At 38.3% G+C, this 24,260-nt stretch overlaps 1 pseudogene; it reads right to left on the bottom strand.

Moving 5' to 3' along the window:
* Positions 1–10,170: 10,170 nt before the first annotated feature.
* Positions 10,171–10,319, bottom strand: LOC138984801 (U1 spliceosomal RNA; annotated as a pseudogene).
* Between the last annotated feature and the right edge of the window lie 13,941 nt (positions 10,320–24,260).

Raw genomic sequence — 24,260 nt, 5'->3', positions numbered from 1 at the left:
ACATTACTTTTGTCTGAGACAAAGCTGGAAAAAGAAGGAAAGTTACTTTGAGGTCTTAATGTATGCTTTATGTCCTTTGGCATCATTTGAATGGGAATATTTACCTTTTTCTTACTGTTTATGAAAGTCTTTTATCTGCAAAGAATATTAACTGTTTGTATTGTATAAAAATTGCATGTGTTTTCTCCTTTTATTTCCCTTTTAATTTTGTGGGTGGATTTTTATAATGCACACAAGATTTAAATTATATAATTATATCTAGGTATGTATAGTCCCTTGCCATTTTCTAGCATGTATTCTTGTTTTCTTTCTTAGAAATTTTCAGTCTAATTAGACTTTAGAGTTGTATATTCCTCACTTATTTTTGAATGTATTTTCTGATGTGTAGTACTATATGTCAAATGTTGTTTTAAGTACTTTTGGGTCAAGTCTGAAAAACATAACTAAGTAAATGAATAAATAATCAAGTGGAAAAATAAACAAACAGTAGGTTATCCCAGATGCCATGCTCATTTCTACACTCTTGGCACCTGAGGAGAGCCAGGCCTGCCACACATGCTTAATGGATGCTGATTGAGTAAACAGGGAGTGATCATACTATATTTACAAGGTTTATAGAGGATGCCCTTCCTATTCTTAAAGGGTTGGGGAAGAAACTTCTGTTGAGTTGATGATATGCCAGCTAGTTGGTATGCCAGTTATGCGGTAAATGTTATCTGTATTCTTCCCATTTAACCAAAGAGTACCCATTTTTCCTATGTGAAGGAGAGAAGCAGCTTCTTTTCCATTCAAGTTTGTGTGTATACAAGGGCCTAAGCAGACAATGATTTTGTTGGCTATCACTGAGACTTGTGCTCTTATGTGAAAAAGTAATATAGAAATGAAGATTTCAATCACTTTTACATAGCCAAGAGGTAAAGTTGTATATTTAGCAAATAAAAATACAGGATGTCATTTAAATTTGGAAAACAGCTCTAACTGGCAAATTTTTGTAATTTATTTGCAAAAGTTGAATGAAAAGGGCATCCCTGGTGGCTCAAACAGTAAAGAATCTGCCTACAATGCAGGAGACCAGGGACTGATCCTTGGGTTGGGAAGATCCCCTGGAGAAGGAAATGGCAACCCACTCCAGTATTCTTGCCTGGGAAATCCCATGGACAGAGGAGCCTGGCAGGCTAGGGTCCATGGGCTCGCAAAGTGTCAAATGTGACTAGCATCTAAACAGCCAACTATGAAGTCAATAAAGGAAGAAAGAGAAACATGCATGATGCCTGGCAAACCTACCATGAAGATTGCCATGTTCTTCTGCCCTCCCCTCAGAAGAAAGCCACATGCATAGATGATCCCTGGCAACCTTGTTCCTCCTTCCCTGGGAAAGTCCTACTAATGCCTGCTCCTAATGCTGGAAGACAGTCCTTTCTGAAGCATTAATTCAGTCATATTTATTAAAGTCCTGTTAATAAAGCACCTGCTGAGCTCTGAAAGATATGAAAACCACTAAGAAGCACTGCAGTTGTAGACTGCGTGTCTTTGTCCCCCTCCCCACTTTGTATGTTGAAGCCCACCACCTCCTCCCCATACACACACAATGTGATGGTATTTGGAGGCAGGGCTTTTGGGAGGTAACTAGGTTTCGATGGGGCCATTGGAGTGGGGCCCCATGATTGGACTGGTGTTTTCATAGAAAGAGGGAGAGAGAAAAGAGCTCTCTCCTGTCTGGAGCACATGAGGAAATGGCACACAGGCAGACAGTGGCTGCTGCCAGCCCAGAGAGGAGGCCTCACAGTGAAACCCACCTTGCCTGCACCATGATCTTGGACTTCTGGCCTCCAGAACTATAAGAAAGAATTTCCTATTATTAAAGTCACCTGCTCTATGGTATTTCATTATGACAGCCCGAGCTGACTAGTATGGCACAACCCTCACCAAGTCCTTTAAGTGGAGACAAATGTGTAAACACCCTAAGATATCATAAAAATACTTTATTAGAGATAAAATGTTGTTATAGGTATGCTTATTAATTAAAAAAATTTCTCTTTCCTCACCTCTGCATCTCAGAAGAATGTAAGCTCCATGGGGCAGTGATTTTTATTTTGTTCACAGTTGTACCCTCAGTTCCCAGAATAGTACCTGGCACATAGTAGGCACTTTCCAAATGTTCATCAAATTAAAGAAAGGCTTGGTGAATGACAAAAAGGAAATGTAAGTGAACTCTAACAGAAAGAATTAGAGATAATTCAGTGAAGATGGGTTATGAAGTTCGACAGGGGAGATGGAAGAGAGAGCAATGTGAATAAATACAGGAAGTCATGAATTTCATGAAGAGTCTGAAATATGTATAGACTTTAAAAGTTGTTTATATTCCTACTGTAAAAAAACTTGAAAGTCATGATGAAGCTATCTGAACTTTATAAGCTAATATTTCTCCATGGAAGTAAGATGATGATAGATGTTCCAAGAAAATGATACTCTATAGTACATTAATTTGAAACATATTATTTTTAATATGCTCCCTTAAAGATCAATTCAGATATAAAGGCCCTAAGTACTCCTGTAGTAAAAACCAACTAACCTACTTACCAACATAACACAAAAGTCTGTTTGGCTCTGGTTAATTCATTCAATTATCAGACTTATTTGACAATAGAATCTTTTTCTTAAGGACCATTATTTAAACTTGTGGATCAAATGTCCTGGAATATTAGACCCTGGAATCATAGATATTTGAATCATCCTGTGACATCACCCTTCCTATCTACTCTGTTCCATGACAAGTTCATAAAGTAAGATTGAATGCAGACCTGCATTCTACTCTAGCCTTGCAACTGGTTCAGGCTATTTATTCATCCTCCTTGAGCACTTTTTTCTTGCAGCTGTAAAATGAAGAGACTGAATAAAATCATCTTTAGTTTTTATGATTTTATGCTCAATCCCCTTGAGAAGCCTAGACTTCAATTCAGCTCAGAGAAAAATGTCCTTGAGATCTGAGGACAAGATGACCCCAGACATGGGATGATGTTGCAATTTCCTCAGAGACCTGCTTCTAGGCTATAACTTCTTCTTCCTCTCTGGATGCATCATTTATACCCTAACATTTAACACTTGAATCTGCCTTCCATGCTGAACTTTTTTCCCTAGAGAAGCAGGTGGAGCTCTCTGGTATTGGTTTGGTTATAAAATTTTGCCAAATAGTTTGGAACAAAACTGTTGATGTCAAAATTTTTTTTCTAGATGATAAGGTTTTTCCACACTGTGATCCAATTTGTGGAATCTCTGAGGTTGTTCAGCCTTGATTATTAGAATTAACATATAAATATGAGCATAACAAACATTATAATAAACTACTATACACTTTGATGAATTGTTTTAAAAGTGACTGATTTAAATTGTGTAGAATAAGCCATTATGCTTGACCATACAGTCAGAGGACATAAAATAGCAAAAGAGCCCATGTTTGTAGTATAATTAAACAGAATGTTATCCTCTGCTCTTTATAATCCACCAACCTGTCAAAGTGTGAATTTTGTGTTTACATATGAGGATAAGTCATATTTCCCACCAACCAAAATTCAAAATGGAAGAGAAGATCATAACAAGTGTTCTTCCTACATCATCCCTTCAGCTATTTATTTTCTCTTTCCCTGCCCCAAAAGGTGTAGTTTTACCTTAAATGAAAGCATCTTATACTTGTATATACAAACACATAATTATTTACTTCTCCACTTCTTTGTCCAAATTCCATCATTCATTCTGAGCCTTGGCAACATGCATATTGATTCTTTCAGAAAGGTAGCAGTCATGATGCTCCAGAGTATCATGCATCTCGAAGTTGTCTTGAGCTCCAACCATGTATCTATTAACCTGCAGGCAGCCTCATATCCTCAGGTGCCATATTAGCATCTTCACGTTTTTGTGAGTGTTATGACATGAAGGAGGTTGTGAAGGTCCAAACAGTATCCTCAAACCCGCTTGATTCTCAGTTACTTTTTTATACAGGTGGCTCCAACTTCAAGCTTCTCCTTCCTCTTTCTGCATGTGTGTGACTCTCATTCTAGCATTAGGGCAGCTCTTGTGTGTCTCCTCCAGCATGTATCTACTCCCCTGCCCCAGTCCGGTCTGATTTAGGCTTCCTGCCTCTGTGCTCTCGCGGCTTCTGAGCCCACCTTGTCACTCTGTATTGTCATGGTCCTTTCACCTGTCTCCCATCCCCACTAGACTAATTTGAGGGCATGAATTAGGTTTTCCATATGTGAATTTTTATCTAACTCAAGGGCTGATAAATACAAGCATACTCAATAAATAAAAGATTGAATAAATGGGAATAGAAAATAAGTTATCAGGGGAGAAAATGGATTCCACCAATAATTTATCTGCATCCAAACTCAAGACTTGGGCTTCCCAGGCAGTGCTAGTGGTAAAGAATATGCCTGCCAATGCAGGATGGATGTGAGAGGGGCAGATTCGATCCCTGAGTTGGGATGATCCCCTGGAGGATGGCATGGCAACCCACTCCAGTATTCTTGCCTGGAGAATCCCATGGACAGAGGAGTCTGGCACATAGAGTGGGACATGACTGAAGGGAGCTAGCACACACACATAAGATTTGTTAAGCAAACACACATGTGTACACACTACTGAACAGTGCAGTTTAGTGGTTATCACTGCCATCCAGAGTCAGAGTCTTCTCATCCTTGCACCAACACTAAGCTGTGAGTCCTTGGGAAGTCTACTTAACCAGTCTGTGCCTCTTTTAAAGAAACATAAAATAAGAATATTAATAGTCCTTAATTCATAAGGATTTTATGAGGAATAAATGAATATGTGTGTATGTGTGTGTGTACAGAGAGAGTATAAAACAGGTTGAATAAGAGTTTAATACATATTTATTATTCTTTATTAAGTAATAATTGAGATTTGGAATCCAAAGTAATTTGACTCAGATATTTTCACATAATGAACAAATTTGTGTACAAATAAATAGCTACTCTTAAATGTGCTATTTCCATGTTTCAATGAAAAGTTATAACTTATTCATTTGCTCAAGGCAAACATATGGGGGATATTCTTGACTCATCTCAGTGTCTCACTTGCCTTCTCCCTCCACCTAATCTGTCACACACTTGTGATGATTCCATATTCTAAATACTTCACAAACCTTTTCCCTTCTCTTCAACCCTCTTGTCAGTTGCTCCATTCAAGGCCATGTTATGCCTTCCTTGGACTGCTTCAGGAGCTCCCAGTCTAATCTTGCTGTTTCCAGACTTGTTCCTTTTCTATTCCATTTCCAGACTGCAAGCAGAAGGGATTTCCAAAAAGGCTATTTTTAAATTATATTGCTCCCCAGATGAAACTTTTCCATGATTCTTCCTGAGATCTTAGTTCTGTAACTATATGGCAGGATCTGGCAACATGGAGTTTGTGCCAATCTTTCCAATTTTCTGTCATTTTCAACCTGTACTCTACACTTCATCCATACCTTCTGTTCTTGCATTGGGCTGGACTCCTCTTGAGTCTAGTCTTGTGCTGAAACAATTTTTTTTTTAGCTTGTGGCAACTTTGGACTTTATTTTGTATTTTCTTTTTTTTAATATAAATTTATTTATTTTAATTGGAGGTTAATTACTTTACAATATTGTATTAGTTTTGCCATACATCAGCATGAATCCGCCACAGGTATACACGTGTTCCCCATCCCAAACCCCCCTCCCTCCTCCCTCCCCATATAATATCATATATGAAACAATTTATCTTTTCTCTTCCACTCCTTATTCTTACAAAAATCTCATTGAATCCTCAATAATTTTCACAAGGGTAAAGAGATATAAACAAATTGGATAACAACTGCTCTAAGATAGTGACCTGGCCAAAACAGCCTAGAGAGAGAAATTTCTCTATATTTCATGAATGTGTAGGCATATTGTCCTAGTTAAAAGAACAAAACTTCAAAAGTGGTTACCATTAATGTCTTCTGAGAGATAAGAAAGTTAATGAAGGCATGAAACACATAAAGAGATACTATTGAAAAATAAAGATGAAAAAGACAGAAGATATTCAAAGAACAAAAAGAGTTCATAGAAGTTAAAAATGTGACAACAGAATTGAAATAAGGAATGAAAGACAGAGTAAAATAATTCTCCAAGACAGCAGAACGCAAAGAAAAGAAATGTAAGAGCAGAACCTGGGAAGACTTTCTGAGACATTGAATAGCTGAAGAATAGAAATCCCAGAGAAAGGAAGAAACATTAAACAGAAAAGAAAAAATGAAAGTAATGAGTCAAGAAATTTCTCAGGACTGAAGGACCCGAGCGTCTAGGCTAAAGGCACACCCAAATACCAGTGTGCCAGTTTGCAACAGTGCATTGTAGCAAAACTTGAAGAAGAAATACTTTCCAAGAAAATAATTGAGAATCAAAATAGAATTGAACTTGTCATCAGCAGCCAACACAGGAGATGTGGATTCAATCCCTGGGTCAAGAAGATGCCCTGGAGAAAGAAATGGCAACCCACTCCAGCATTCTTTCCTGGGAAATCCCATGGACAGAGGAGCCTGGTGGGCTACAGTCCATGGGGTCACAAAGGAACTGAAAATGACTTAGTGACAAACAGCAACAACCAACAACCCCATTGCACGTTGAGGAAGATCTGCACCTTCAGCTGGTAGGGGCTTCTCCTCTTCATTCAGCAGTGAATTCCTATCTAATTAATCCTTTATTCTGGAAGGGGGAAATTTAAATTATATAATAGTTGATTAAAATTAAATGCAAAATAAAGTAAGTAATGAAGCGTGACAACAAGATGACAAGCTGGGAACCCAGTTGTCAACTTAAAAGCTAGAGTATTATTTACTTCATTGCATCAACTTGCATACTCTTTCTCAGTGCCATTCCCTGACACCATACAGAAGCAACTACCACACTACATTTTGTTTTTATTACTCTCTAGCTTTGAAACGTCTAAAGACTACATACCATATGATACGGTTAAGGCATTTTTGCTCTATATAATTTCTAAAATCCAATTAAAATTACAAAGAATGAAAATACAGGGAAAAAAACACTTCTTTTTAATACAATGAAGAACTAGCTATAATACAACCTTAAATACAAATTGTGAAGCTTAATTTTGTGAAATCAGGATGCAGGGAATTCAAGGGAGCTGAAAGCTAAAACCTACTGCTTCAAACTTGAAGCAGAAGGAAGTTTCTTTAAGAATGTCATCCAGGAAGACTGGCTGAGATGGCAGATAGATTCTGAACTCACCTCCTCTCATGAGTACATCAAACTCACAATGATCTGCAGGACAACCATGGGTGAATAAGGCTAGAACTTACCAGAAAAGACTTTCTGCAGATGAAGACATAAAGAGGAACCACAATGAGACTGGGAGAAGGGGTGAACTTGTGATATAATCAAATCCCATACCTGCCGGGTGGAGGACCCATACACTGGAGAATATTGCAGAGGTCCTCCCATAGGAATGAGAGTCCTGAGCCCCACATCAGACTCCCCAGCCCAGGAGTATGGCAGTAGGAAGATAAGCCCCCAAAGCTTTTGGCCCTGAGGGCCAGTGGGGCTTAATTTCTGGAGCTCCACAGAACTGGGGAAAATAGAAACTTTAGTCTTCAAAGGCATGCACACAAAAACCTCACATGCCCCCGGACCCAGGGTAAAAGCAGTGATTTGATAAAATTCTGGGCCAAACATATTTGCTGATTTTGGAGTTTCCTGGAGAGGCAGGGTTTGACTGTTGCTCACCCTGAGGACATGGACACTGGTGGAGACATATTTGGGAGCATTAAACCACATGAACACTGCTGTTGGTGGATGCCTTCTTGGTATATTAGCACCAAGACCTTGCCCCACCCAACAGCCTGTAGGCACCAGGGCTGGAACACCTCAGGACAAACAATTAACTTGGTGAGGTAGTGTCAACCAACAGGCTGTCTAAGGATTTCCTGAGCCAACAGCCACCTCTAGACATGACCCTAGACATGGCCTTGCCCACTAGAGGGCTGAGACACAGTTCTACCCACCAATGGACAAGTACCAGCACTTCTTCCCTGGAAGCCTGCACTAGCTTTTAGACTACCCTCACTCACCAGGGAACAGACACTAGTAGCAAAAACATTACAATCCCAAAGCCTGTGGATTCAGCCTGCCCTCAATGAGTCAGACTCTACCCTGAGAATAGCAGGGCCCTGGTTCTGCCCAGTAGCAGGTGAACACATTTCAGGACAACATGGGCACCATATCTAAATGTGTCAGAAACCACCCCCACCCACCAAAGTATCTGAAACGAGTTCTGGGATTCCTGGGCCCTGCAGCCAGACTATAGGAAACATCTGCACCTGCTAGTAGTTTGGCAATAACCCCAGGACCTTGCCTCACCTGCCAGTGGGTGGGCAACAGCTCTGAGGTCTTTGGGACCCTGACTCCACCCACCAGAAAGCCAGCACTAGCCCTGGGATCCCCCACAGTTCTACAAACAACTGCCCTGTGACCAGGCCCCAGTGAACAGCAGCCAGCAGCATTCACACAAGGCAGGGCCTGGCAACCAACCAAAACAGGAGCCAACCAGGACTAGCAGACTGCCCACATAGTCAGGCCGCCACAACAGAAGGAGCCATGCAGTCCTCTTAGGGAGAATCCCTGGAGCATACAGCCTAAGTGAAGGTAATGCACTGCTGAGAGGCACCGGATGTCTCCTACAGAGGGCCATTTCTCCAGGGCCAAGAAATGTAATTAACCTACCACATACATAAGAATACAAATAGCAACTTAGACAAAGTTAGATGTCAGAGGAAAATGTTTAAGGCTGGGAGGGTTGGGGGCAGGAGGAGAAGGGGACGACAGAGGATGAGATGGCTGAATGGCATCACTGACTCGATGGACGTGAGTCTGAGTGAACTCCGGGAGTTGGTGATGGACAGGGAGGCCTGGCGTGCTGCGATTCATGAGGTCGCAAAGAGTCGGACAAGATTGAGCGACTGAACTGAACTGAACTGAAGAAACAAGATAAAACCCCAAAGGAACTTGTGAAGTAGAGATAGGCAATCTATCTGAGAAAGAGTTCAGAGTAGTGATTACAACGATAACTAGAGAACTCAAGAGGAGAATGGATAGAGTAAGAAGCTAGAAGCTTTTAACAAACAGTTAGAAAATATAAAGAGCAACCAAACAGATTTAAAAATGCAATAACTGAAATGAAAAATACACTAGAAGGAATCAATACTAAATTAAATGATACAGAGTAACAGATCAGTTAGCTGGAAGGCTGCTGCTGCTACTGCTGCTAGGTCACTTCAGTCGTGTCCGACTCTGTGCGACCCCATAGACGGCAGCCCACCAGGCCCCCCCGTCCCTGGGATTCTCCAGGCAAGAACACCGGACTGGGTTGCCATTTCCTTCTCCAATGCATGAAAGTGAAAAGTGAAAGTGAAGTCGTTCAGTCATGTCCGACCCTAGCTGGAAGGCAGAGAAGTAGAAGTCACTGCTGCTGAACAGAAAAAAAAAAAGGAATAAAAGAAATGAGGACAGTTTAAGAGACCTCTGAGACAATATCAAGCACAGTAATACACTCACTATAGGGGCCTCAGAAGGAGAAGAGAGAAAGAAAGAGCATTGAGAAAACATTTGTAGATATAACAGACGAAAACTTCACTAACTTGAGAAAGAAAACTGTCACCCAAGTTCATGAAGTACAGGGAGTCCCATACAGATCAAACACAAAGAGGAACAAACCGAGATATGTCGCAATTAAAATGACGAAAACTTAAGTTAAAGGGAGAATATTAAAAGCAACAAGGGAAAAGCAACAAATAACGTGTAAGGGAACTCCCATTAAGCTGTCAACTGATTTTTCAGTGGAAACTGTGCAGACCAAAAGGGAATGGTGCGATTTATTTAAAGTGATAAAAGAGAAAAATTTACAGCCAAGAATACAGTCTGGGGGCTTTCCTGGTAGTACAGTGGTTAGGACTTTGCCTTCCAGTGCGGGGGATGTGAGTTGATCCCTGGTGAGGGGCCTAAGATCTCACATGTTTTGCAGCCAGAAAATCAAAACATAAAACAAGTTATATTGTAATAAATTCAATAAAGACTTAAAAATTTTTGAAAAGCAGAATAAACTCTACCAAGCAAGACTTTTTTTTTTTTTTTCAGAGTTTTTTAATACTAAGAGAGTGCTATCACAAATTACATAGTCAAGTTTCCCACATTTGTGGAAATTGCAAGGATCAGCACATTCAGAGTGCAATGGATAAGCCTTGTCCTGAGGAAAACACCTTCATGATCATGGAATCTCTTCTGCCAAGTAAGTATATTCTCTTTCATATTTGATGGAGAAATCAAAAGCTTCACAGACAAGCTAAAGCTAAAAAGGGTCAGTGTCACCAAACTACCTTTACAATGAATGTTAACTTTTTTTAGGTGGAAAAGCCACAACTAGAAATAAGAAACTTACAAAAGGAAAAGGCTCACTGGTAAGGGTTAACATACAGTGAAAGTGAAAGTGAAGTCACTCAGTCGTGTCTGACTGTCTGTGACCCCATGAACTGTAGCCTACCAGGCTTCTCTGTCCATGGGATTTTCCAGACAAGAATACTGGAATGGGTTGCCATTTCCTTCTCCAGGAGATCTTCCCCACCCAGGGATCAAACCCAGGTCTCCTGCATTGCAGGCAGCCACTTTACCTTCTGAGCCACCAGGGAAGCCCAATACAGTAAAGGTAGGAAATCATCCACATACAAAGCTAGTAGTGAGGTTAAAAGACAGAAGTACTAAAATCATCTCTATATACAATAAGCAGTTAAGCAATACAGAAAACAATTAGATGTAGTATTTGACATCAAAAACAGTAATCATTAGGAGAAGACAGTATAAATATAGGGTTTTAAAAGCGTGTTTGAAATTAAGAGATCAGTAACTTAAAATAATCATCTCTCTCTCTCTCTTTCTATATATATATGTTATTGATTTTTATATCTATCTATAGTTACTGAACTATATATATAAAATTAAGAGATCATTAATAATATAATAGGTGTAACATATATTAACTATATATAATTAAGACATCAGTAACTTAAACAATCATATTTCTCTCTACATATAGATATATAGAAAGAGATTGCTATAGAAAAACTTCAAACCAAAAATTTATAATAGACATACACATAAAAAGGAAAAAGGAAACCACACATAACACTAAAGATAGTCACCAGATAACGAGAGAAGAGAATAAAAGAAGGGGAAGAAAAGACCTACAAAAACAAATTCAAAATAATTAACAAAGTGGCAATAAGAACATATATATTGATAATTACCTAAAATGTAAATGGACTAAATGCTCCAACTAAAAGATGGAAAGTGTCTGAATGGATTTAAAAAAATAAGACCTGTGTACAAGTTGCCTACAAGACACTAACTTCAGATTTAGAGACACATACAGACTAAAAGTGAGGGATTAGAAAAACATACTCCATGCAAATGGAAATGAAAAGGAAACCAGAGCAGCAATATTTATATCAGAGAAGATATATTTTAAAATAAAGGCTTTACAAGAGGCAAAAAGGGCATTCATTACATAGTGATCAAGGGATCAGTCCAAGAAGTTACAGCAATTAGAATATACATGCATCCAACATAAGAGCACCTCAATATAGAATGCACATATTAACAGACATAAAAGGAGAAATCAATAGTAACTCAATAATAGTAGAGTATTTTAACACCCCTCTTTCATCAGAGAGAAAATCAGTAAGGGAACACAGATCTTACATAGCACACTAGACTACATGAACTTGCTTGATATATAGAGCATTCTGTCCAAAAACAGGAGAACACACATTCTTTTCAAGTGCACATGGAACATTCTCCAGGATATATCACACAATGGGCCACAAAACAAGCCTCAGTAACTGTAAGAAAATTGAAATTACATCAAACGTCTTTTCCAACCACAACACTCTAAGACTAGAAATCAACTACAAAAAGAAAAAAAAAAAAAAAGCAGCAAAACCCCACCTCACACGGAGGCTAAAAAACATGCTTCTAAACAACCAATGGATCACTTAAGAAATTAAAGAAAGAAAAAGAAAAAGAAAAAGCAGCAAAACCCCACAACACACGGAGGCTAAAAAACATGCTTCTAAACAACCAATGGATCACTTAAGAAATTAAAGAAGAAAGAAAAAAGACCCAGACAGAAATGAAAACAAAAACATGGTGATGCAAAACCTATGGGATGTAGCAAAAGCATTTCTAGGAGGGAAGTTTATAGCAATAAAAGCTTATCTCAGGAAACAAGGAAAATCTCAAATAAATAACCTGACCTTTATACCTAAGGGAACTAGAGAAATAAGAAAAAACAAAACCCAAAGTTAATAGAAGAAAGGAAATCATAAAGATCAGAGCAGAAATAAATGAAATATAAACTAAAAAAATTAGAAACATTCAATGAAACTAAAGGCTGATTCTTTGACAAGATAACCAAAGTTGATAAACCTATAGCTAGACTCATTGAGATAAAAAGGGAGAGGGCCCAAATCAATAAATCAGAAATAAAAAAGGAAAAGTTACACAGACACCACAGAAATACAAAACCTCATAAAAGTGCGACAAGCAACTACACATCAATAAAATGGACTACCTAGAAGAAATGGACAAATTCTTGGAAAGGAACAATCTCCCAAAACTGAACCAGGAAGAAATAGAATATGAACAGATAAATTACCAGTAATAAAATTAAATCAGTAATTTAAAAACTTCCAACAAGCAAAAGTCCAGGACCAGATGACTTCACAGGTGAATTCTACCAAACATTTAGAGAAGAGTCAATGCCCTGATGGCTCAGCAGGTAAAGAATCCACCTGCAATGTGGGAGATGCAGGAGATGTGGGTTCAATTCCTAGGTTGGGATGATCCTCTGAAGAGGAAATGGCAACCCACTCCAATATACTTACATGGAAAATCCCATGGACAAAGGAGCCTGGCAGGCTACAGTCCAAAATGTCACAGAGAGTTGGATACAACTCTTTGTGAGCCACTGAGCATGCACAATGCTTATCTTTCTGAAACTGATTCTATGAGGTCAGGATTACCCTGATACCAAAACCAGGCAAAGATATCACACAAAAAAGAAAATTATAGGTCAATATCACTGAGGACAGTAGATGCCAAAACCCACAACAAAATACTAGCAAACTGAATTCAACAATATATTAAAAGGATCATACACCACAATCAAGTGAAATTTTTGCAGAGATGTGAGGAATTTTCAATATCCTTAAATCAGTCAATGTGATAAACTACATCAATGAATTGAAAAATAAAAACCATGTGATCATTTCAACAGATGCAGAAAAAACTTTGATAGACTTTAACATCCGTTCATGAAAAAAAAAAACAAAAACAACTTTCCATAAAGTAGGCATAAAGTGAACACATGTCAACATAATACAGGCCATTTATGACAAACCCGCAGCTAACATCATACTCAATGGCCAAAAGTTGAAAGCATTTCCTCTGAGATGACGAGCAAGAAAATGATGCACACTCTCAGCACTTGTATTCAACATAGTTTTTTGGAAGTCATAGCTATAGCAATCAGAGAAGAAAAAGAATTAAAGGAAATACAGATTGGAAAGGAGGAAGTTAAACTGTCACTGTTTGGAGTTGACGTGATATTATGAATAGAAGATCCTAAAGATGCTACCAGAAAACTAAGAGAATTCATCAATGAATTCAATAAAGTTGCAAAATACAAAATTAATATACAGAAATCTGCTGCATTTCTATGCACTAAAAATAAAATATTAGAAAGAGAAATTAAGGAAGCAATCCCATTTATCGTCATATCAAAAAGAAAAAAAATACCTAGGAATAAAGCTACCTAAAGGAGATCAGTCCTGGGTGTTCTTTGGAAGGACTAATACTGAAGCTGAAACTCCAGTACTTTGGCCACCTCATGTGAAGATTTGACTCATTGGAGAAGACTCTGATGCTGGGAGGGATTGGGGGCAGGAGGAGAAGGGGACGACAGAGGATGAGATGGTTGGATGGCATCACCGACTCAATGGACATGAGTTTGAGTGAACTCCGGGAGTTGGTGATGGACAGGGAGGCTTGGCGTGCTGCAATTCATGGGGTCGCAAAGAGTCAGACACGACTGAGTGACTGAACTGAACTTAAGAGGCACAAGAACTGTACTCTGAAAACTGTTTAAGATGTTGATGAAAGAAATTGAAGACAATATAAACAGAAGGATATATTGTTTCCTTAGATTTGAAGAATCAATATTGTTAAAATGACCATACTATCCAATGCAATCTATAGATTCAATGCAACCCCTGCAAAACTTTTCACAGAGCCAGAACAATTTTAAAATTTGTATGGAAACACAAAGGACCCTGAATAGCCAAAACAATCTTGAGAAAGAAATGCTGAGGGAATTACACCCTCCTTGACTTCAGAGAGTATACCACAAACAGTATGGTATAGCACAAAAACAGACACATAGGTCAATTAAACAGAATGCAATATTAAAAAGCGAGGAGTGCAGAGTAACTCCAATGTTTGACTGGAGTAACCAGAGGACTCGAATGGTCATTGCCTGTAATGGAGAAGATGGGGTGGGTGGGTCAGGTTTGTGCAGGAAGACTGGAAATGTACAGTGACATCAAAATACATAGATGGTAATAGAGGCAAGATGTGAAGTAGAATCATGAAGGCTGTGAATAAAGGCAGAGAAAAAGCATATTTAAAGACAGGGCCCAATTTGGGGAATTTAGTGATATACAAAGAACAAACTAAAGAGACAATGCTATAGGTGCTATGGATTGAATTGTGTCCTCCCAAAATTTATATACTGAAACTATAACTCCCAATACGACTGTGTTTGGAGATACAACTTTTAGGAGGAAATCAAGGTTAAATGAGGACGGAAGTGTGATGGCCTAATGTGATAGGGTTAGTGGTATTATAAATGAAGAAAGTCTTTCCCTCTTTCCTTTTCTTCCTTTCTCTCCTGCTCCCCCCACTTCATCCCACCATGCACACACATGGAGGAAAGTCCATGTGAAGAGGACACAGCAAGAAGGTGCTTTCTGCAAGCATTTTGATCTTGGATGTCCAGTCTCCAGAACTGTGAGAAGATAAATTTTTGTGGTTTAAGCCCACCCAGACTATTTGTGGTAGGGCTGTGCCAGAGCTACCTAGACAGGAAGACACCAAAAAAGTGTAGTGTCTTGGGAGCAATGGATCATAGCTTTTCAAAAAGGCAGGGGTAATCACCAAATTCAAGAGAGTGGTTCTTTGCAGTTCAGAGAAAGTCTTGGGGTTGAACAGATGGCAAGGGGGGTTAATTTTTATTTTTTCTTTAGTGTTTTTTATTTCTCAGTTTAGGTGGTGTGTGTAGTTCTACATCATAATATTTTAAAAATATTTTTGTGTGTATGAAATATTCTATAAAATTTGAAAAACTCACAATGAGAAGAGCATAAAAGAGGACTTTTTTTTTAAAGGACACTCGGTTGAAATAAACCATAAACAAATATAACATGCAAATGAATTAAGTTTCCTAGAGGAAAACAATAGAAAGGGAAAGACTAGAGATGTCTTCAAGAAAATTAGAGATACCAAGGGAACATTTCATGCAAAGATGGGCTCAATAAAAGACAGAAACAGTTTGAACCTAATAGAAGCAGATTAAGAAGAGGTGGCAAGAATTCACAGAAGAACTATACAAAAAAGATCTTCATGATCCATAAACCACAATGGTGTGATCACTCACCTGGAGCCAGAGATCCTGGAATGTGAAGTCAAGTAGGCCTTAGGAAGAATTACTAGGAACAAAGCTAGTGGAAGTGATGGAATTTCAGTTGAGCTATTTCACATTCTAAAATATAATGTTGCTAAAGTGCTGCACTCAATATGCCAGCAAATTTGGAAAACTCAGCAATGGCCACAGGACTGGAAAAGGTCAGATTTCATTCCAATCCCGAAGAAAGGCAATGCAAAAGAATGTTCAAACTACTACACAATTGCACTCATCTCACACGCTAGTAAAGTAATGCTAAAAATTCTCCAAGTAAGGCTTCAACAGTACATGAACCAAGAACTTCCAGATGTTCAAGCTGGATTTAGAAAAGGAAGAACAGAGATCAAATTGCCAACATCCACTGGATCGTCAAAAAAGCAAGAGAGTTCCAGAAAAAACATTTATTTCTTCTTTACTGACTATGTCAAAGCCTCTGACTTTGTGGATCACAACAAACTGTGGGAAATTCTTAAAGATATGGGAATACCATACCATCTTACCTACTTCCTGGGACATCTGTGTGCAGGTCAAGAAGCAACAGTTAGAACCGGACATGGAACCATGGACTGGTTTCAAATCGGGAAAGGAGTACATCAAGTCTGCATATTGTCACTCTGCTTATTTATCTTTTATGCAGAGTACATCATGCAAAATGGTGGGCTGGATGAAACACAAACTGGACTCTGGATTGCCAGGAGAAATACCAATAACCTCAGATATGAAGATAACACCACCCTTATGGCAGAAAGCAAAGAGGAACTGAAGAACCTCTTGATGAAAGTGAAAGAGGAGAGTGAAAAAGCTGACTTAAAACTCAACATTCAAAAAACTAAGTTCATGGCATCTGGTCCCATCACTTCAAGGCAAACAGATGAGGAGACAATGGAAACAGTAAAAGACTATTTTCTTGGGCTCCAAAATCACTGCAGATGGTGACTGCAGCCATGAAATTAAAAGACACTCATTGCTTGGAAGAAAATGTATGATGAAACTAGACAGCATATTAAAAAGCATTGACGTTACTTTGCCAGCAAAGGTCCGTCTAGTCAAAGATTTGGTTTTTCCAATAGTTATGTGTGGATGTGAGAGTTGGACCATAAAGAAAGCTGTTCAGTTCAGTTCAGTCACTCAGTCGTGTCTGACTCTTTGTGACCCCATGAACTTCAGCACGCCAGGCCTCCCTGTCCATCACCAACTCCCGGAGTCCACCCAAACTCATATCCATTGAGTCGGTGATGCCATCCAACCATCTCATCCTCTGTCATCCCCTTCTTCTGCTTTCAGTATTTCCCAGTATCAGGATTTTTTCCAATGAGTCAGGTCTTCGCATCAGGCGGCCAAAGTATTGGAGTTTCAGCTTCAGCAGTATTGGAGTTTCAGCTTCAGCATGAGTCCTTCCAATGAACACCCAGGACTGATCTCCTTTAGGATGGACTGGTTGGATCTCCTTGTGGTACAAGGGACTCTCAAGAGTCTTCTCCAACACCACAGTTCAAAAGCATCAATTATTTGAAGCTCAGCTTTCTTGATTATCTACTCTCACATCCATACATGACTACTGGAAAAACCATAGCCTTGACTAGAGGGATTTATGTTGACAAAGGAATGTCTCTGCTTTTTAATATGCTGTCTAGGTTGGTCATAACTTTCTTTCCAAGGAGTAAGTGTCTTTTAATTTCATAGCTGCAATCACCATCTACAGTGATTTTGGAACCCCAGAAAAATAAAGTTTGTCACAGTTTCCACTGTTTCCCCATCTATTTGCCATGAAGTGATGGGACCAGATGCCATGATCTCAGTTTTCTGAATGTTAAACTTTAAGCCAACTTTTTTGCTCTCCTCTTTCACTTTCATCAAGAGGGTCTTTAGTTCTTCTTCACTTTCTGCCATAAGGGTGGTGTCATCTGCATATCTGAGGTTATTAATATTTCTCCCAGAAATCTTGATTCCAGTTTGTGCTTCCTCCAGCTCAGCATTTCTCATGATGTACTCTGCATATAAGTTATATAAGCAGGGTGACAATATACAGCCTTGACGTACTCCTTTTCCTATTTGGAACCAGTCTGTTGTTCCATGTCCAGTTCTAACTGTTGCTTCCTGACCTGCATACAGATTTCTCAAGAAGGAGGTCACGTGGTCTGGTATTCCCATCGCTTTCAGAATTTTCCACAGTTTCTTGTGATCCACACAGTCAAAGGTTTTGGCATAGTCAATAAAGCAGAAATAGATGTTTTTCTGGAACTCTCTTGCTTTTTTGATGATTCAGCGAATGTTGGCAATTTGATCTCTGGTTCCTCTACCTTTTCTAAAACCAGCTTGAATATCGGGAATGCTGAAGAATTGCTGCTTTTAAATTGTTGTGTTGAAAAATAAACTCAAAATGGATTAAAGATCTAAATGTAAGACCAGAAACTATAAAACTCCTAGAGGAGAACATAGGCAAAACACTCTCCGACATACATCACAGCAGGATCCTCTATGACCCACCTCCCAGAATATTGGAAATAAAAGCAAAAATAAACAAATGGGACCTAATTAACCTTAAAAGCTTCTGCACATCAAAGGAAACTATTAGCAAGGTGAAAAGACAGCCTTCAGAATGGGAGAAAATAATAGCAAATGAAGCAACCGACAAACAACTAATCTCAAAATATACAAGCAACTCCTACAGCTCAACTCCAGAAAAATAAACGACCCAATCAAAAATGGGCCAAAGAACTAAATAGACATTTCTCCAAAAAGACATACAGATGGCTAACAAACACATGAAAAGATGCTCAACATCACTCATTATCAGAGAAATGCAAATCAAAACCACTATGAGGTACCATTTCACACCAGTCAGAATGGCTGCGATCCAAAAGTCTACAAATAATAAATGCTGGAGAGGGTGTGGAGAAAAGGGAACCCTCTTACACTGTTGGTGGGAATGCAAACTAGTACAGCCACTATGGAGAACAGTGTGGAGATTCCTTAAAAAACTGGAAATAGAACTGCCTTATGATCCAGCAACCCCACTGCTGGGCATACACACTGAGGAAACCAGAAGGGAAAGAGACACGTGTACCCCAATGTTCATCGCAGCACTGTTTATAATAGCCAGGACATGGAAGCAACCTAGATGTCCATCAGCAGATGAATGGCTAAGAAAGCTGTGGTACATATACACAATGGAGTATTACTCAGCCATTAAAAAGAATACATTTGAATCAGTTCTAATGAGGTGGATGAAACTGGAGCCTATTATACAGAGTGAAGTAAGCCAGAAGGAAAAACATAAATACAGTATTCTAACGCATATATATGGAATTTAGAAAGATGGTAACAATAACCCTGTGTATGAGACAGCAAAAGAGACACTGATGTATAGAACAGTCTTATGGACTCTGTGGGAGAGGGAGAGGGTGGGAAGATTTGGGAGAATGACATTGTAACATGTAAAATATCATGTAAGAAACGAGTTGCCAGTCCAGGTTGATGCACGATACTGGATGCTTGGGGCTAGTGCACTGGGACGACCCAGAGGGATGGTATGGGGAGGGAGGAGGAGGAGGGTTCAGGATGGGGAACACATGTATACCTGTGGTGGGTTCATTTTGATGTTTGGCAAAACTAATACAATTATGTAAAGTTTAAAAATAAAATAAAATTTAAAAAAATAAATAAATAAATTGTTGTGTTGGAGAAGTCTCTTGAGAGTCCCTTGGACTGCAAGGAGATCAAACCAGTCAATCCTAAAGGAAATCAGTCCTGAATATTCATTGGAAGGACTGATGCTGAAGCTGAAGCTCCAATACTTTGGCCACCTGATGCAAAGAACTGACTCATTTGAAAAGACCCTGATGCTGGGAAAGATTGAATGCAGGAGGAGAAGGGGATGACAGAGGATGTGATGGTTGGATGGCATCACTGACTCAATGGCCATGAATTTGAACAAGCTCCAGGAGCTGGTGATGGGCAGAGAAGCCTGGTATGCTGCAGTCCATGGGGTCACAAAGAGTTGAACATGACTGAGTGACTGAACTGAACCTAAAATACAGGCTCTAAGAATGAGTTGAAAAAAATTAAGGAAGCTAAAGACAGAAACACAAACTTTTTATAGGGAGTGCATATTTAAAAAACAAAAAGACCTATCTAGAAATGATGAATGATATACAAAGTAAAGTGTAACAGAAATGAAGTGAAGGTCAAATTTAACAAGATGAATGGAACCAAGACTAAAATCATAAAATGTGAAGAAATGGAATGTTGTTTATAAATAAAAATCAATTCATAGAGATGATAGTAATCAATCTTTGTGCCCTCAGTGTAAGATTAATATTGTCAAAGATTATATTATAGTATTATATTATGATGATATTATAAATAAATACTATTAATAACACAAGGAATTATTAATAAATCCACAGTCAGAGAGAAAAATTCAGAAACAGACTATTCAGAAAAAAAAAATTCTAAAAAATATTTAAGCAACATCACTAACAAGCTCAAGTTTTATAGACTTACAACAAATTGAAAGTAAAAGTGAAGTTGCTCAGTCGTGTCCGACTCTTTGCGACCCCATGGACAGTAGCCTACCAGGCTCCTCCCTCCATGGGATTCTCCAGGCAAGAGTACTGGAGTGGGCTGCCATTTCCTTCTCCAGGGCATCTTCCCAACCCAGGGATCGAATCCCCGTCTCCCGCATTCCAGGCAGACGCTTTAACCTCTGAGCCACCAGGGAAGCCTAGTTATAACAAATTAGCTCTCTCTAAAAACAGTATTTTTCTTTTTCAAATGCCAGTGGATCACTTAATATTGATCTGGTATTAGGCTACAAATAACATCCATATAGATAAAGATTTATAAACAATACAGACCATATTATCTAAACTGAACAGTGTATATATACTAAGAAGAGAATAGGAACAAAAATCTGTTTAACTGAAGATTAAAATATGATGCATTAAATAACTCAAGAGGAAATCTAACAGAAACTGAAAACTAAGAATAAACAAAGCTGGAACTTTATAACCAAAACTTGTAATACATGTTCTAAACTGTACTAAGAGGAAAATGTATAGCCATATATACAGTTTCTAGAAAACAATAGGTTAGAAAATAAGTGGCTACAAAGTGAAAGTTGCTCAGTTGTGTCCGACTCTTTATGACCCCATGGACTATAGAGTCCCTGGAATTCTCCAGGCCAGAATACTGGAGTGGGTAGCCTTTCCCTTCTCCAGGGGATCTTCCCAAGCTACAAAGGGAATAGCAGAAATAACCATGAGGAAGTAAGATGACATAATCAAACTAAACAAAAGAGAAAATAAATAGCAAATAAACCAATCTCAAAAAGTTAGCCTGATAAATCAAATCAAAAGCAGTTTATTCATAAAGATCAAACATTAGAAAGGTTTGATCAGGAAAATTAGAGAAAAACATTACCAAAAGTATTAGGAATAAAAAAAATATAAATATAAGGGAGATTAAAAATTAAAGAATATTTAACACAGTAGATAAGAAAATCTAGGTGATTCTGTAGACAAATTTTTGTATTAATTTTTCTAGATAAATATTAATTTCCTAATATGACATTTGAGGACAATGAAAACCAAAGAAAACTAATAGCCAAAGGAAGAAAATCTACAGTGAGCGAGAGAGGGAGACAGAGATAGACAGAAATGTAACATGGCCTTTGGAGTTTTGGGAATGACTTTTATCAAAACCAAAACAAAAAAACAAAAAAACCCATACCATTGTTAAAGTTACCCATGTATTTAGGAAAAATGGAAAACTTTTAAATTTACTCTATAAGATTGCAATGAAAGTAATAATACTAAAAATTATAATTTATTTTAATAATAAGCAATATAAAAATCCCAAATATATTATTAAAAATTATCCTTGGGACTATCTGAAGACCAAGAAGTGTATCTGAAGACCAAGAAGTGTATCTCAAGGATGCAAGGATTGCTCAATACTAAGAAATATATTTGTGTAATTTATATTAATAAGAGGCTAAATAGTATGGTTAATTTGTGGGCCCTGGAACCAGACTGCCTCAGTTTGAATCGTAGGTCTGCCAGGTTTTACCCTTACGACCTTGGATAAGTTACTCAAACTCTCTGCTCTTTTGGGTCTTTGTTTGTAAAGCAGTTATTATAGTTGCAGCTACCTCATTAAGTTTTGTTTGGGTAAATGAGTAAATATATGTGGAAAATTTAGAACACTGCTTGGCAAATTAATAAATAGAGAAGAAATGTTTAATTTAAAGATACATATTTTTATTAACATAAATAAATAATTAAGTTTAAAAGAAATGAAACAAAAATATAGAGTATTGCTTTGCATTAATAAGGTACCCTGAAAACTGAACTTTAAAATACTAGGCCAAGAGATGAATAAAAAATGTTCATATGTTGTCAGATGCCAATAGTACATAAAACTGCAAGACTCATTTCTAACAAAATTATAAATAACTTTTCAATAGAAAGAAAATCCATAACCTAAAAAGCAAATGGACCTACTGGAAAATTACAGGAGCATCAATTTGTTTAATTTTTGCACCATCATTCTTAATGGTAAAACTTTAGAACTGATTCTGTGAAGTCAGAGAATACAAAAATGTGAATCTTAATGCTACTATTCATCTGTGTTCTGGAGGTTTAAGACAATGTAGGGCTTCCCTTGTGGCTCAGCTGGTAAAGAATCCGCTTGCAATGCGGGAGACCTGGTTCGATCCGTGGGTTGGGAAGATGTCCTGGAGAAAGGAAAGGCTACCCACTTCAATATTCTGGCCTGGAGAATTCCATGGACTATACAGTCCACGGGGTCACAAAGAGTTGGACACGACTGAGAGACTCTCACTTTCACTTTCACTTTTGTAATATAATAGCAAAATCATGAGGTTAAAAAAATGAAATGGCAGATGCTGTGCTTATGCAGACATTCCCAAGACATAACCAAAAAGAGATAGAGAAAGGATCAAAATATAATATCACTTGTTCTCCTATATAGTAACAATGCAAAATTATAAATAATACAAAATAATTCAATTTATAATAACAATTTAAACTATAAAATTTTTAGAATAAATGTGGGTTACATAAGATATGTGTGAAAAACATACAATTTGTGAAAAAAATAAAAATAAATAGAAACCATGTTCGCAGTAAGGAAGATTTATTATAATAAGCATGTCAATTAATCTGGAACAGCTTGTAAAATAAAAATCTTGAGATACTTTTCAAAGAAATTGACAAACTGATTTTGCAGTTAATCTGGAATAGTCACGTGCAGGATTAGTCAAGGGAAAGTTTGAAGAAGATTAGCAGTGGAGCAATGTCCACTCATCACAGTTTCAGTTCAGTTCAGTCGCTCAGTTGTGTCCGATTCTTTGCAACCCGACCCCATGGACTGCAGCAAGCCAGGCTTCCCTGTCCATTACCAGTCTCTGGTTCCTCTGCCTTTTCTAAACCCAGCTTGACCATTTGGAAGATCTTGAATCATGTACTGTTGAAGTTTATCCCACCAGAAATCAAACATACAATGCAACCAAGGGAACTAAAACTGCAGGATTATGTAAGAATTGAAAACAGATCAGTAGCATATACCCGTGTGAATACAGAATTTTTAATATTCAGTAAATGCAACATTTTAAATCAGTGTTATGAGAGCAGGGGTCCCCAATCTTTTGGCACTGGGACTGATTTCATGGAAGACAATTTTCTCACTGATGAAGGTGGTAGCAGATGGTTCTGGGATTCAAGTGTATTACATTTATTGTGTACTTTATTTCTATTATTATTACCTCAGCTCCACCTCAGATCATGAGGCATTAGATCCTGGAGTTTGGAAACCCCTGATAGATAACCTCAAGTGGATACTATCTTATAGTGGCAGTTGGTAGATAAATCAGTGAAGTGTCATAGGAGGCCAAGAGCTAAGTGTGCACATCTTTACCCAACTGCCTTCACTGACGCTATGTTGGTAGCTGTGGTGGGAGTACTTACAGAAATTCACAAATGTTGCAAATGAGGGATTTCCCCTCAAGGCTTTTCTGTGCTCCCCACCTCTACTTCCATGAATGTGTCAAGTATTTACTAGCTGCCGCTGCTGCTACTGCTGCTGCTAAGTCGTTTCAGCTGTGTCTAACTCTGTGCAACCCCACAGACGGCAGCCCACCAGGCTCCCCAGTCCATGGGATTCTCCAGGCTAGAACAATGGAGTGGGTTGCCATTTCCTTCTCCAATGCAGGAAAGTGAAAAGTGAAAGTGAAGTTGCTCAGTCGTGTCTGACTCTTCATGACCCCATGGACTTCAGCCTACCAGGCTCCTCCGTCAATGGGATTTTCCAGGCAAGAGTACTGGCGTGGGTTGCCATTGCCTTCTCTGAGCACAGCATACATCCTTTGAACAAACAATTCTACTTGTAACAATAAGCCCTGTAGAAACCCTCTCCATGTT

Source organism: Bos mutus, chromosome 22 (genome assembly GCF_027580195.1).
Source record: "Bos mutus isolate GX-2022 chromosome 22, NWIPB_WYAK_1.1, whole genome shotgun sequence".
Classification (NCBI taxonomy): Eukaryota; Metazoa; Chordata; class Mammalia; order Artiodactyla; family Bovidae; genus Bos; species Bos mutus.
The sequence above is the reverse complement of the archived record's forward strand: the minus strand, read 5'-3'. Positions and strand labels throughout refer to the sequence as shown.